Source organism: Oncorhynchus kisutch, linkage group LG13, assembly GCF_002021735.2.
Source record: "Oncorhynchus kisutch isolate 150728-3 linkage group LG13, Okis_V2, whole genome shotgun sequence".
Taxonomy (NCBI): Eukaryota; Metazoa; Chordata; class Actinopteri; order Salmoniformes; family Salmonidae; genus Oncorhynchus; species Oncorhynchus kisutch.
This window is the reverse complement of record NC_034186.2, coordinates 23,650,311-23,666,632: the sequence shown is the minus strand read 5'-3', so window position 1 is coordinate 23,666,632 and position 16,322 is coordinate 23,650,311.

Here is a 16,322-nt window from a genome sequence, read left to right as displayed (position 1 = left end):
CCGCACCCTTATTCTACTCCTCCTATGTTCCTCTGGCGATGTAGAGGTGAATCCAGGCCCTGCAGTGCCTAGCTCCACTCCTATTCCCCAGGCGCTCTCTTTTGACGACTTCGGTAACCGTAATAACCTTGGTTTCATGCATGTTAATATGAGAAGCCTCTTGCCTAAGTTTGTTCTATTCACTGCTTTAGCACACTCTGCCAACCCGGATGTTCTAGCTGTGTCTGAATCCTGGCTTAGGAAGACCACCAAAAATTCAGACATTTTAATTCCAAACTACAACATTTTCAGACAAGATAGAACTGCCAAAGGGGGCGGTGTTGCAATCTACTGCAAAGATAGCCTGCAGAGTTCTGTCCTACTATCCAGGTCTGTACCCAAACAATTTGAACTTCTACTTTTAAAAATCCACCTCTCTAAAAACAAGTCTCTCACCGTTGCCGCCTGCTATAGACCACCCTCTGCCCCCAGCTGTGCTCTGGACACCATATGTGAACTGATTGCCCCCCATCTATCTTCAGAGCTCGTGCTGCTAGGCGACCTAAACTGGAACATGCTTAACACCCCAGCCATCCTACAATCTAAACTTGATGCCCTCAATCTCACACAAATTATCAATGAACCTACCAGGTACCTCCCCAAAGCCTTAAACACGGGCACCCTCATAGATATCATCCTACCCAACTTGCCCTCTAAATACACCTCTGCTGTCTTCAACCAAGATCTCAGCGATCACTGCCTCATTGCCTGCATCCGTAATGGGTCAGCGGTCAAACGACCTCCACTCATCACTGTAAAACGCTCCCTGAAACACTTCAGCGAGCAGGCCTTTCTAATCGACCTGGCCGGGGTATCCTGGAAGGATATTGATCTCATCCCGTCAGTAGAGGATGCCTGGATATTTTTTTTAAATGCCTTCCTAACCATCTTAAATAAACATGCCCCATTCAAGAAATTTAGAACCAGGAACAGATATAGCCCTTGGTTCTCCCCAGACCTGACTGCCCTTAACCAACACAAAAACATCCTATGGCGTTCTGCATTAGCATCGAACAGCCCCCGTGATATGCAGCTGTTCAGGGAAGCTAGAAACCATTATACACAGGCAGTTAGAAAAGCCAAGGCTAGCTTTTTCAAGCTGAAATTTGCTTCCTGCAACACTAACCCAAAAAAGTTCTGGGACACTGTAAAGTCCATGGAGAATAAGAACATCTCCTCCCAGCTGCCCACTGCACTGAAGATAGGAAACACTGTCACCACTGATAAATCCACCATAATTGAGAATTTCAATAAGCATTTTTCCACGGCTGGCCATGCTTTCCACCTGGCTACTCCTACCCCGGTCAACAGCACTGCACCCCCAACAGCAACTCGCCCAAGCCTTCCCCATTTCTCCTTCTCCCAAATCCATTCAGCTGATGTTCTGAAAGAGCTGCAAAATCTGGACCCCTACAAATCAGCCGGGCTAGACAATCTGGACCCTTTCTTTCTAAAATTATCTGCCGAAATTGTTGCCACCCCTATTACTAGCCTGTTCAACCTCTCTTTCGTGTCGTCTGAGATTCCCAAAGATTGGAAAGCAGCTGCAGTCATCCCCCTCTTCAAAGGGGGGGACACTCTTGACGCAAACTGCTACAGACCTATATCTATCCTACCATGCCTTTCTAAGGTCTTCGAAAGCCAAGTCAACAAACAGATTACCGAACATTTAGAATCTCACCATACCTTCTCTGCTATGCATTCTGGTTTCAGAGCTGGTCATGGGTGCACCTCAGCCACGCTCAAGGTCCTAAACGATATCTTAACCGCCATCGATAAGAAACATTACTGTGCAGCCGTATTCATTGATCTGGCCAAGGCTTTCGACTCTGTCAATCACCACATCCGCATCGGCAGACTCGACAGCCTTGGTTTCTCAAATGATTGCCTCGCCTGGTTCACCATCTACTTCTCTGATAGAGTTCAGTGTGTCAAATCGGAGGGTCTGCTGTCCGGACCTCTGGCAGTCTCTATCGGGGTGCCACAGGGTTCAATTCTTGGACCGACTCTCTTCTCTGTATACATCAATGAGGTCGCAGACGACACCATTCTGTATTCTTCCGGCCCTTCTTTGGACACTGTGTTAACAACAATGCCATACAACTCTCCTTCCGTGGCCTCCAATTGCTCTTAAATACAAGTAAAACTAAATGCATGCTCTTCAACCGATCGCTATCTGCACCTACCCGCCTGTCCAACATCACTACTCTGGATGGCTCTGACTTAGAATACGTGGACAACTACAATTACTTAGGTGTCTGGTTAGACTGCAAACTCTCCTTCCAGACCCATATCAAACATCTCCAATCCAAAGTTAAATCTAGAATTGGCTTCCTATTTCGCAACAAAGCATCCTTCACTCATGCTGCCAAACATACCCTTCTAAAACTGACCATCCTACCAATCCTCGACTTTGGCGATGTCATTTACAAAATAGCCTCCAATACCCTACTCAACAAACTGGACGCAGTCTATCACAGTGCAATCCGTTTTGTCACCAAAGCCCCATATACTACCCACCATTGCGACCTGTACGCTCTCGTTGGCTGGCCCTCGCTTCATACTCGTCGCCAAACCCACTGGCTCCATGTCATCTACAAGACCCTGCTAGTTAAAGTCCCCCCTTATCTCAGCTCGCTGGTCACCATAGCATCTCCCACCTGTAGCACACGCTCCAGCAGGTATATCTCTCTAGTCACCCCCAAAACCAATTATTTCTTTGGCCGCCTCTCCTTCCAGTTCTCTGCTGCCAATGACTGGAACGAACTACAAAAATCTCTGAAACTGGAAACACTTATCTCCCTCACTAGCTTTAAGCACCAACTGTCAGAGCAGATCACAGATTACTGCACCTGTACATAGCCCACCTATAATTTAGCCCAAACAACTACCTCTTTCCCAACTGTATTTAATTAATTCATTTATTTTGCTCCTTTGCACTCCATTATTTTTATTTCTACTTTGCACATTCTTCCATTGCAAAACTACCATTCCAGTGTTTTACTTGCTATATTGTATTTACTTTGCCACCATGGCCTTTTTTTGCCTTTACCTCCCTTCTCACCTCATTTGCTCACATTGTATATAGACTTGTTTATACTGTATTATTGACTGTATGTTTGTTTTTACTCCATGTGTAACTCTGTGTCGTTGTATCTGTCGAACTGCTTTGCTTTATCTTGGCCAGGTCGCAATTGTAAATGAGAACTTGTTCTCAACTTGCCTACCTGGTTAAATAAAGGTGAAATCAAAATAAAAAGGGAGACACTCAAGTTTTTTAATACTGTATCTCTTGACAAATTGATGAAAATAATCATAGCCTCCAAACCTTCAAGCTGCATACTGGACCCTATTCCAACTAAACTACTGAAAGAGCTGCTGCCTGCCCTCCTATTTTGAACATAATAAACGGTTCTCTATCCACCGGATGTGTACCAAACTCACTAAAAGTGGCAGTAATAAAGCCTCTCTTGAAAAAGCCAAAACCTTGACCCAGAAAATATAAAAAACTATCACCCTATATCGAATCTCCCATTCCTCTCAAAAATGTTTGAAAAAGCTGTTGCTCAGCAACTCACTGCCTTCCTGAAGTCAAACAATGTATACGAAACGCTTCAGTCTGGTTTTAGACCCCATCATAGAACGGAGACTGCACTTGTGAATGTGGTAAATTACCTTTTAATGGCGTCAGACCGAGGATCTGCATCTGTCCTCATGCTCCTATACCTTAGTGCTGCTTTTGAGACCATCGATCACCACATTCTTTTGGAGAGATTGGAAGCCCAAATTGGTCTACATGAACAAGTTCTGGCCTGGTTTAGATCTTATCTGTCGGAAAGATATCAGTGTGTCTCTGTAGATGGTGTGTCCTCTGACAAATCAACTGTACATTTCGGTGTTCCTCAAGGCTCCGTTTTAGGACCACTATTGTTTTCACTATATATTTTACCTCTTGGTGATATCATTCAAAAACATGATGTTAACTTTTACTGCTATACCTTTGCAGCTGTGCTTTTTTCCATCTGCGTAACATTGAAAATATCAGAAACTTTCTGTCCAAAAATTATGCTGAAAAATTTATCCAGGCATTTGCCACTTCTAGGTTAGACTACTGCAATGCTCTACTTTCCGGCTCCCTGGATAAAGCACTAAATACACTTCAGTTAGTGCTAAACATGGCTGCTAGAATCTTGACTAAAACCCAAAAAATGTGATCATATTACTCCAGTGCTAGCCTCTCTACACTGGCTTCCTGTTACGTCAAGGGCTGATTTCAAGGTTTTACTGCTAATCTACAAAGTATTAAATGGGCTTGCTTCTACCTATCTTTCCGATGTGGTCCTGCCGTACATACCTACACGTACACTATGGTCACAAGAAGCAGGCCTCCTTACTGTCCCTAGAATTTCTAAGCAAACGGCTGGAGGCAGGGCTTTCTCCTATAGAGCTCCATTTTTATGGAATGGTCTGCCTATCCATGTGAGAAACGCAGACTCGGTCACAACCTTTACGTCTTTATTGAAGACTCATCTATTCAGTAGGTTCTATGATTGAGTGTAGTCTGTCCCAGGAGTGTGAAGGTGAATGGAAAGGCACTGGAGCAATGGACCGCCCTGACTGTCTCTGCCTGGCCCTCTCCACTGGGATTCTTTTCCTCAAACCTTATTACAGGGGCTGAGTCACTGGCTTACTTGCGCTCTTCCATGCCGTCCTTGGGAGGGGTGCATCATTTGAGTCACTGACATGATCTCCCTGTCCGGGTTGGCGCCCCCCCCCCCTTGGGTTCTTCTTGGGCTATACTCGGCCTTGTTTCAGGATGGTAAGTTGGTGGTCGAAGATATCCCTCTAGTGGTGTGGGGGCTGTGCTTTGGCAAAGTGGGTGGGGTTATAATCCTGCCTGTTTGGCCCTGTCAGGGGGTATCGTCGGACGGGTCCACAGTGTCTCCCGACCCCTCCTGTCTCAGCCTCCAGTATTTAAGCTGAAATAGTTTGTGTCGGGGGGCTAGGGTCAGTCTGTTATATCTGGAGTATTTCTCCTGTCTTATCCGGTGTTCTGTGTGAATTTGAAGTATGCTCTCTCTAATTCTCTCTTTCTTTCTTTCTTTCTTTCTTTCTTTTGTCCTTTCTTTCTTTCTTTCTCTCTCGGAGGACCTGAGCCCTGGACCATCCTCAGGATTACCTGGCCTGATGACTCCTTGCTGACCCCAGTCCTCCTGGTCGTGCTGCTGCTCCAGTTTCAACTGTTCTGCCTGCGTCTATTTTGTTATCAACAAATCTGGTAAAAAGTACAGTAAATGTAAAATGCACATCAAATCAACAATGTAATATTTGGATTCAGTCATGTGCCAGGTGAACTGTGGTGTCCTCACATTTAGTCTGAAAAATTTACCATGATCTCCAAACTGTTCACTTTTCATTTCTACCATGGTTATGCATTTGCATTTCATATTCCTGTAAGAATATAGGCAAATTCCCATGAGTGTAGGGGCTTAAAGTAAATTGTTACAAATATTTTTTTTAATCATTAACCATTTCTGTCTTTGATTATATATTCAAATTTAACAGTCAAATTACATTCTGCAAAGCCTCAGTTGTCATTAAATTATACAGTTGGAGTCAGAAGTTTACATACACTTAGGTTGGATTCCATTAAAAATCTATTTTCAACCACTCCACAAATGTCTTGTTAAAAAACTATAATTTTGGCAAGTCGGTTAGGACATCGTGCATGACACAAGTAATTTTTCCAATTTTTCCAGACAGATTATTTCACTTATAATTCACTATATCACAAATCCAGTCGGTCAGAAGTTTACATACACTTAGGTTGGATTCCATTAAAAATCTATTTTCAACCACTCCACAAATGTCTTGTTAAAAAACTATAATTTTGGCAAGTCGGTTAGGACATCGTGCATGACACAAGTAATTTTTCCAGACAGATTATTTCACTTATAATTCACTATATCACAAATCCAGTCGGTCAGAAGTTTACATACACTAAGTTGACTGTGCCTTTAAAATAGAAAATTCCAGAAAATGATGTCATGGCTTTAGAAGCTTCTGATAGGCTAATTGACACCATTTGAGTCAATTAGAGGTGTACCTGTGGATGTATTTCAATGCCAACCTTCAAACTCAGTGCCTCTCTGCTTGACATCGTGGGAAAATTTAAAGAAATGACTCAAGACCTCAGAATTTTTTTTGAAGATCTCCACTAGTCTGGTTCATCCTTGGGAGCAATTTCCAAATCCCTGAAGGTACCACGTTCATCTGTACAAACAATAGTATGCAAGTAAGAATATAGGCAAACAACATGGGACCACGCAGCCGTCATACCCCTCAGGAAGGAGACGCTTTCTGTTTCCTAGAGATTAGTATTTTTTATTTTACTTAACTAGGCAAGAATACATTCTTATTTTCAATGACGGCCTTATTTTCAATGACAGCAGTGGGTTTGTACCTTGTCAGCTCGGGGGTTTGAACTTGCAACCTTCCGGTTACTAGTCCAACGCTCTAACCACTAGGCTACCCTGCCAACCCAGATGAAGATATGTTGGTGCGAAAAGTGCGAAAAGTGCATATCAATAATGTATGTAGTAAAAATATAAAAAACATTAAGCTGTCATTTATGTTGATTTACAACATTTATGGGTTAACTTTTATCTCATTAAGTGTTGGTAAAACAATTTATATATATATATTTTAATGGGCTGGTCAAAAAGCCAAACATTTTTGTAGAACGACCTATCAAATCAAATCAAATTGTATTTATCAAATGCTTTGTAAACAACAGGTGTAGACTAACAGTGAAATGCTTACTTACGTGCCCTTCTCAACAATGCAGAGAGAAAGGAAATCAAGAAATAATAGAAAAGTGAAATACGTAATAATAAATACACAAGGAGTAACTATAACTTCGCTACAGTGGTTCCTTTAAAAGTTGCGAGCTTGCACCGCGGGACTTAGAGGTACCCAGCATCACGGCTTCATTGCTCCAGAATACCACAAGGGGGAGTTAGAGCACTCATTATGCATTTGGGTCCCAAGGTTTTTATATGATCTATTATTTTGTATTTATTTAACTAGGCAAGTCAGTTAATAACAACTTCTTATTTTCAATGACGGCCTAGGAACAGAACGACAGATTTGTACCTTGTCAGCTCAGGGATTTGAACTTGCAACCTTCCGGTTGCTAGTCCAAAGCTCTGGCCACTAGGCTACCCTGCCGCCCCAAAATCATACCGAGTGGTTCCAATGACGAATTATGACGCAAGCCACCCTTCCATGGGTGAAGATGTCTGACAAAATGTACAACTGTGTCTACTTTGTTTGTCTCTACTTAATGTAGAGACAAATGTTTGTTCATATTTTTTGTCATAAGATTAATTGACAAAAATCGCTATTTAGCAAGTTATCTGACTAGAAAACATTAGCCAGCTAGCTAATGATCTGAGAATGAATTTGCCATTTGTGTTTAATGTTTTAGGAACTCCTGAGAAAACCAGCAAACTAAACTAGGCTGTCATCTTGAGAAACAGTGGATGTAAAGAATCCAGCTAGCTACAGCATTAACTGCAAATTGAATGTACAATTGTGTAAGCTTGCCTTGCAATACAGCTGAGTTAACATAGCTAACTATTTACTTGCTTATTGTGTAGTGGAGGATACAAATAACTGTATGCCTATGGATGTGTAGCTAGCTACAGTATGTAGCCAATCTGTGTATGGACCCTAAAACTTTTGCGATGAATATTAGTTCAGAACCTATCTATGAACCTCAGCTATCATAGTTGTTGTATCAACTTCAAGTCTGAATGCCATTAATGAAGCCTATGTGTAACCGGAGTGATATGGCTAACTAGTTAGCGGGGTGCGCGCTAATAGCGTTTCAAATGGTGACGTCACTTGCTCTGAGACCTTGAAGTAGTTGTTCCCCTTGGTCTGCAAAAGCAGTGGCTTTTGTGGAGTGATGGGTAATGATGCATCGAGGGTGGCTGTTGTTGATGTTTGCCGAGGGTCCCTGGTTGGAGCCCGGATAGGGGCGAGGAGAGGATACGGAAGCTAAACTATTGCATATGGATAGAGTAGAATATAATAACTTTATTATGCTAAGGATGCAAGTCCTATATACATGTACTGTAGTTATTACCACGCATGAGATTCCCACATTGTAGCCTGTACATTGAATATGTTCACTGATCATGTACTCTTCCTTGGCAAATTAAGGTGCGGTTCAGGTATGAATCTGAGACATTATTTTTCAGTCATATCAAACTATTATTATTTTAGTGACGTTGTCTGCATCTATCTATTACAATTACATATGTCAACAGTGTTTACCACTCCTGCTCCTGATTACACATTGTAACTATGCAATAGACTGGAAACATGACTGATTTGTAATTCATATATACTGCAAAAAACTATGCATATCGAACTCCCTTCATCTGCATTAATCTGAGGACACAGGATAGTATGTAAATAAGATACTTAATTTCAACCAGTGGAGAATATAAAACGCTTTATTGAAAGAACATTATCCAGGTGTTATAAATACATAATAAATGCATTATAATTATAAATACAAGTTCAATCTGTACTTCAATGCACATATGGTGTGCATTATAAAACGAGGAAGAAAGATGAGGTGGGGAGAGAGGTGTAGAAGACAGAAAGGGAAAGAGGTAAGAACAGCGGCAGACAGCATATGATTAATGAATTACAGTGCTAATATCCTACTATTCTCTCAGTTCATCACAATTGCGATGTCTCCTAACCAGCCTTGGACCCCCAGTTGGCCCGAAGGTTATCTTAAGAGTGGGTGAGGTGGCGATGACACGACTGGCTTCCTCTCTCACATCAAAACATAACTGCAGACGAGTGACAGATGGATAGAGAGAGAACATGCCTTGTTATTTTTTAATTCTAACACGGTCAGTCACTCTGGGACTACTACATTTCTGTCTGTATTTCAATGTAAAGCATCTCTTTAATAATACTTCCTGTTGACGCGACCAAGTGACATCTCACCTATGATCATGCTGTGCCCCCTGTGTAAGCCAGATCAGATGCAGGAGGGGTTCACCAAAACAGCTCGTATAACCTAGAGGATTTAGGCAGAAGGGGGAGAGGGATGAAGTGAAGAAGAGAGACTGTTATTGTGTGTGTGTGTGTGGTCTCACCCGGTGTCCACACTAAGTGGCTACAGAGTACTTTATGCTGAAAAACAGACAAGAAGACAAACAATAGAAGATACTGTTTGTGACGCAGACACCTATCAGAGTGTACCTGAAACATTTAAATATAGAGGGCTATGTGTCTCACCACTTGGTGAGACACATAGCTACCGCTTACCGTGCAGTAGCAGAGAGAGGAGTCTTTGACAATTTCTAGGGCCTTTCTTTGACACTGCCTGGTATAGAGGTCCTGGATGGCAGGGAGCTCGGCCCAGTGATGTTCTCGATCGTACGCACTACCCGCTGTAGCGCCTTGCTGTCGGATGCCAAGCAGTTGCCATTCCAAGCGGTGATGCAGCCAGTCAAGATGCTCTCAATGGTGCAGCTGTGGAACTGTTTCAGGATCTGAGGACTCATGCCAAATCTTTTCAGCCTCCTGAGGGGGAAGAGGCATTGTCGTGCACTCTTCACGACTGTTGGTGTGTTTGTACCATGATAGATCCTTAGTGATGTGGACACCGAGGAAATTGAAGCTCTCGACCCGCACCACTACAGCCCTCAGTTTCCTGTAGTCCACGATCAGCTCCTTTGTCTTGCTGACATTGAGTGAGAGGTTGTTGTCCTGGCCATAGCAGTGGGAAGTAGGGGTGCTAATCCTGAAAAATCCTTAAAACAAAATACATATAATTTTTTTCTTTACAAAAGTAGTGAACCTGGCCTTTACTAGTCCTGTATTAGCGGACTGATATAGCCGCCTGTAGCATGGGCAAAACATTTGTTTTACCCTCTGTTTAACCAATTTGAAAATAGTGCATTTTATACGTTACAAACTCCACACGTGCACGGACCATGGACCAAAATCAATCCATTCCAATTTTTGTGACCGTTCTCCATGGATTCGTCTGGCCTCTCCCTTAGCCCTATGATGTTGAGGACGGTGAGCAGAGGAAGAGGAAGATTGATGATGATAGTTCTTCATGGTTGATAACATCATCACACCACTTTGGTATATCTACAGGCCTATGTTATTCACACCTAATTTGAAAGATAATCCAGGTCTCAGACAGTAATCTACCTCTGCTATTCCTTTGAATTGATGCGTTTGACACTGAGCATGTCACACGGAGGTAGAGCAGAAGGGAAAGGCATATAATGCATTCCTGCAGACGATCAAAAGAAGATTGCATTAGAAAACCAACACTATTGAGTCATGATGAGATCTGTTTGCTGTGCTGTTCATTGAAGAGTTGAAATCGAAAGACTGAGTCGATTCCCCACCATGTCATCAGCTCTCAGGAGGTTGAGCTCATGGAAACATAATTCTAACTCTTAAAGCTGTGCCTTCTCTCCAATCCTCTGTAATGAGAGTAAAGACTTCAGATAGACCTTAAACGATCATCTTAAACGATCATAGGGAGTCATCTCCCTAAAATGGCGCCGGAGCAGAAGGCAGACGTTTTACGGTCCCCCAACCAATAGGTTTTTTGTTTGTTTATCTGCGTTGTTTAACTTATTTTTTGAAGTTAGGGAAACTTAAATCAGTTTGACCAAATTTCGATCAGCATGTTAAATGTGCAACCAGAAAGAAAATAACTCTGGACCACCTATACTCCACACGCAGAGATGCATACAAAGCTCTCCCTCTCCCTCTATTTGGCAAATCTGACCATAATTCCATCCTCCTGATTCCCGCTTACAAGCAAAAATTAAAGCAGGAAGCACCAGTGACTAGATCAATAAAAACATGGTCAGATGCTAATCTACAGGACTGTTTTGGTAGCACAGACTGGAATATGTTCCGAGATTCCTCCAATGGCAATGAGGAGTACACCATATACAGTGGGGAGAACAAGTATTTGATAAAATGCAAATTAATTACTTAAAAATCATACAATGTGATTTTTTGAATTTTTGTTTTAGATTCCGTCTCTCACAGTTGAAGTGTACCTATGATAAAATTACAGCCCTCTACATGCTTTGTAAGTAGGAAAACCTGCAAAATCGGCAGTGTGTCAAATCTCTCTACTGTATATCATTGGCTTCATCAATAAGTGCATCGATGACGCCGCCCCCACAGTGACCCAACCAGAAGCCATGGATTACAGGCAGCATCCGCACTGAGCTAAAGACTAGAGCTGCCACTTTTAAGGAGTGGGACTCTAACCCGGAAGCTTAAAAGAAATTCCGCTATGCCCTCCGACGAACCATCAAACAGGCAATGCATCAATACAGGACTAAGATCGAGTCGTACTACACCGGCTCTGACACACGTCAGATGTGGCAGGGCTTGCAAACCATTACAGACTACAAAGGGAAGCACAGCCCAGTGACATTAGTCTACCAGACGAGCTAAACTACTTCTATGCTCGCTTCGAGGCAAAGAGCCAGACGGATTACCAGGATGTGTACTGCGACCAACTAGCAAGTTTCTTCACTGACAATTTCAAACTCTCCCTGTCCGAGTCTGTAATACCAACATGTTTTAAGCAGACCACCATAGTGCCTGTGCCCAAGAACACTAAGGTAACCTGCCTAAATGACTACTGACTCATAGCACTCACGTTTGTAGTCATGAAGTGCTTTGAAAGGCTGGTCATGGCTCACATCAACACCATCATCCCAGAAACACTTGACCCACTTGAATTTGCATACCGCCCCAATAGATCCACAGATGATGGAGTCTCTATTGCACTCCACACTGACCTTTCCTACCTGGACAAAAGGAACACCTATGTGAGGATGTTATTCATTGACTACAGCTCAGTGTTCAACACCATAATATCCTCAAAGCTCATCATTAAGCTAAGGACCCTGGGACTAAACACCTCCCTCAGCAACTGGATCCTGGACTTCCTGATGGCCACCCCCAGGGGGTAAGGGTAGTTAACAACACCTCCACCACGCTGATCATCAACACAGGGTTGCCTCAGAGGTGCGTGCTCAGCCCCCTCCTGCACTCCCTGTTCACTCATGACTGCACGGCCAGGCACTACTCCAACACCAACATTACATTTGCAGATGACACAACAGTGGTTGGCCTGATCTCCAACAACAAGAGACAGCCTATATGGAGGAGGTCAGAAACCTGGCTGTGTGGTTCCAGGACAACAACCTCTCCCTCAACGTTATCAAGACAAAGGACATTATTGTGGACTACAGAAAAAAGAGGACCGAGCATACCCCCATTCTCATCGACGGGGCTGCAATGGAGCAGGTTGAGAGCTTCAAGTTCCTTGGTGTCCACATCACCAACAAACTAACATGGTCCAAAACACACCAAGACACTCGTGAAGAGGGCACGACAAAACCTATTCCCCCCCGAGGAGACTGAAAAGATTTGTAATGGGTCCTCAGATCCTCAAAAGTTTTTCTGCTGCACCATCGAAAGCACTGGTTGCATCACTGCCTGTTATGGCAACTGCTTGGCCTCTGACCATAAGGCACTAAAGACGGTAGTGCGAACGGCCCAGTACATCACTGGGGCCAAGCTTCCTGCAATCCAGGACCTCTATACTAGGAGGTGTCAGAGGAAGGCCCTAAAAATGGTTGAATACTCCAGCCACCCTAGTCATAGACTGTTCTCTCTGCTACCCCACGGCAAGTGGTACCGGAGTGCCAAGTCTAGGTCCAAGAGGCTTTAAAAACAGCTTCTACCCCGAAGCCATAAGACTCCTGAACATCTAATCAAATGGCTACCCTGACTATTTGCGTTGCCCCCCCCCCCCCCCTCCGTACCACTACCACTCTCTTATCATCTATGCATAGTCACTTTAATAACTCTACCTACATGTACATACTACCTACACTTACCGGTGTCCCCCCCAAACAAGGACTCTGCACCAGCTCTTTAATTACTTGTTACTTTTATCTCTTATTCTTGTCCGTATTTTTTGAAACTGCACTGTTGGATAGGGGCTCATGTGTAAGCATTTCACTGTAAGGTCTACACCTATTGTATTTTATTTGATCTCAGACCATAATCCCCATAGGCCTATAGTGCACCACTTTTGACCAGAGCCTTGTTTGTGTGCAAACTATGACAAAGGAACACAGCCAACTGTAGCACTGAATCCTTGATAATAAAACTGATGTTGGATCCTACACTATGCTTTTTCACTTTCCTTGGATAAAACCCAGAAGTCTGGTTCCTCTTTGGTCATCCACCTGCTTCTGTTTGGTGCTATAAAAGGTGACTCATGTACTGACGTGTCTCAACATGGCATAACTACGCAATGGTGAAGAGAACCATGAGGCAATATTTTATTTATAGGTCAGAATCAATGAAAAGTGTGACTGAGCTATGCATGTGTGTGTGCGTGCCTGTCTAATCGTGAGTGTTTAGAAAAAAAGATGGTCAAAGTGATTTGCAATTGATGGCCAGTATTCTATCTGATTGGCCATGGGAAAGAACAGTTGGAAAGCCAGAGGAAAATCTAAGAGTGTGTCAAAGCAGAGTGCTCATTATAGGGATAGAAAGCACAGGCTGTCTGTCCAGGTTGCCGTGGCTCAACAGAATAATGAGGACTTGTCTGGATAGGTTTCTGTTGCAGGGGCTGCAGTTTGCAAAAATGATGTCCTTGGCAGGTGAGCTCATACCGTTGTCATATATAGGTAGCTCATATCGTTGTAATGTTTCATAAATGCTCAGTTTGTTTGTATTTATTTGATAATATTGGCAAATGTAAAATGTAATAGTGTTTATATAAACAGCTTTTAAGCAGACCTTCTAATAAAGTGTTACTCAGGTGACATTGTCAGGTATGCACAGTATTTTCTCTATATAACTGCCTAAAAGTCAATAGAGTATTCATTATAGCTTGTTCATTAACACCAATGAAGTGTCTCAGTGACAAGCAACCAGGGAAGTGTTACCAAAGAGAATATTTTAATTACCAGATGCTTGACAGCTTTTGTCACTACTTTGTCAGATCAGTATCATGTGTTGTGATTTGTTTATTGAAGACATAATGTTGGCTGGTTACAGTACAGACACTTGAATGTATATTCCCGAAATAGAGTCGTGCTGCTGTACAGACATAGATGGACTGGTTGGGGATTACTACAAGTGGATTCTTTTAGATTCACAAGATAATCATTATGTAGTTTGATTCATAGTTTGACAAAATGGGAGAGAAATAGACATCATTATTTATTTAACTGTTTTCGTTTAGATGATGTACAGTGCCTTCAGAAAGTATTCAGACCACTTGACTTTTCCACATTTTGTTACATTACAGCCTTATTCTAAAATTGATTTTTTTTAAAGCATCAACAATCTACACACAATACCCAACAATGACAAAGTGAAAAGAGGTTTTTAGAAATGTTTGCAAATAAATAAAATATTCAGACCCTTTGTAATGAGACTCAAAATTGAGCTCCGGTGCATCCTGTTTCCATTGATAAACCTTGAGATGTTTCTACAACTTGACTGGAGTCCACATGGGGTAAATTCAATTGATTGGACATGATTTGGAAAGGCATACACCTGTCTATATAACCAAGCCAACATTTCTGCAGTATTGAATGTCCCCAAGAACACAGGTCCCGCCATCATTCTTAAATGGAAGAAGTTTGGAACCACCAAGACTCTTCCTAGAGCTGGCAGCCTGGCCAAACTGAGCAATCGGGGGAGAAGGACCTTGGTCACTCTGACAGAGCTCTAGAGTTCTTCTGTGGAGATGGGAGAAACTTCCAGAAGGAGAACCATTTCTGCAGCACTCCACCAATCAGGGCTTCATGATAGAGTGGCCAAACGGATGCCACTCCTCAGTAAATGGCACATGATAGCCCGCTTTTGGAGTTTGCCAAAAGACCCCTAAAGTTTATCAGACCATGATAAACATGGATTCTCTGTTCTGATGAAACCAAGATTCACCATCATTGGCCTGAATGCCAAGAGTCACGTCTGGGATGGAGCAAAGTACAGAGAGATCCTTGATGAAAACCTGCTCCAGAGCGCTCAGGACCTCAGACTGGGGCGAGGGTTCACCTTCCAACAGGACAACGACCCCAAACACACAGCCAAGAAAACACAGGAGTGGCTTGGGGACAAGTCTCCATGTCCTTGAGTGGCACAGCCAGAGCCTGGACTTGAACCCGATCAAACATTTCTGGAGAGACCTGAAAATAGCTCTGCAGCAACGCTCCCCATCCAACCTGACAGAGATTGGAAGGATCTGCAGAGAAGAATGGGAGAAACTCCCCACAAACAGGTTTTCCAAGCTTGTACTGTCATACTCAAGGCTGTAATTGCTGCCAAAGGTGCTTAAACAAAGTACTAAGTAAAGGGTCTGAATACTTATGTAAATTTGATATTTTTGTTTTTTCTTTTTAATAAATTAGCATACATTTCTAAACAGTTTTTGCTCTGTCATTAGGGAGTATTTGTGTGTAGATTGATGAGAAAAAAATATTTAACCAATTTTACAATAAGGCTGTAACGTAACAAAATGTGGAAAAAGTCAAGGGGTCTGAATACTTTCCGAAGGCACAGTAAGTGAGTTGGTGAGACTGTTGGATGCTTTATTTCTGGTCGTCATCATCATCATCATCATCATGTGCTGAAAATATTTTGCAACTCTTATAATGGTAGTAGAGTTTAAAAAATATTATATTGTTTAAACCAAGGCGATTTGCCCTTTAGCCTAAACAGCTTCTACCCCTAAGCCATAAGACTACTGAACATCTAATCAAATGGCAACCCAGACGACTTGCACTGCCCCCCCTCCCTCTTTTACGCTGCTGCTACTCTCTGTTATTATCTATGCGTAAGTCACTTTAATAACTCTACCCACATGTATACATTACCTCAATGACCTTGACTAACCAGTGACCCGCACTTTACTCTGTACCAGTACCCTCTGTATATAGCTTCGCTATTGTTATTTTACTGCTGCTCTTTAATTATTTGTTACTTTGTTTCTTTTTTTGTTGTTGTATTTTTCTTAAAACTGCATTGTTGGTTAAGGGCTTGTAAGTAAGCATTTCACTGTAAGGTCTACCTACACCTGTTGTATTCGGTGCATGAGACAAATCAAATTTGATTTGTTTTGCTATAGTATTGTGCACATGCACTCTAGTTCACTTTCGTTCCCTTCCAAA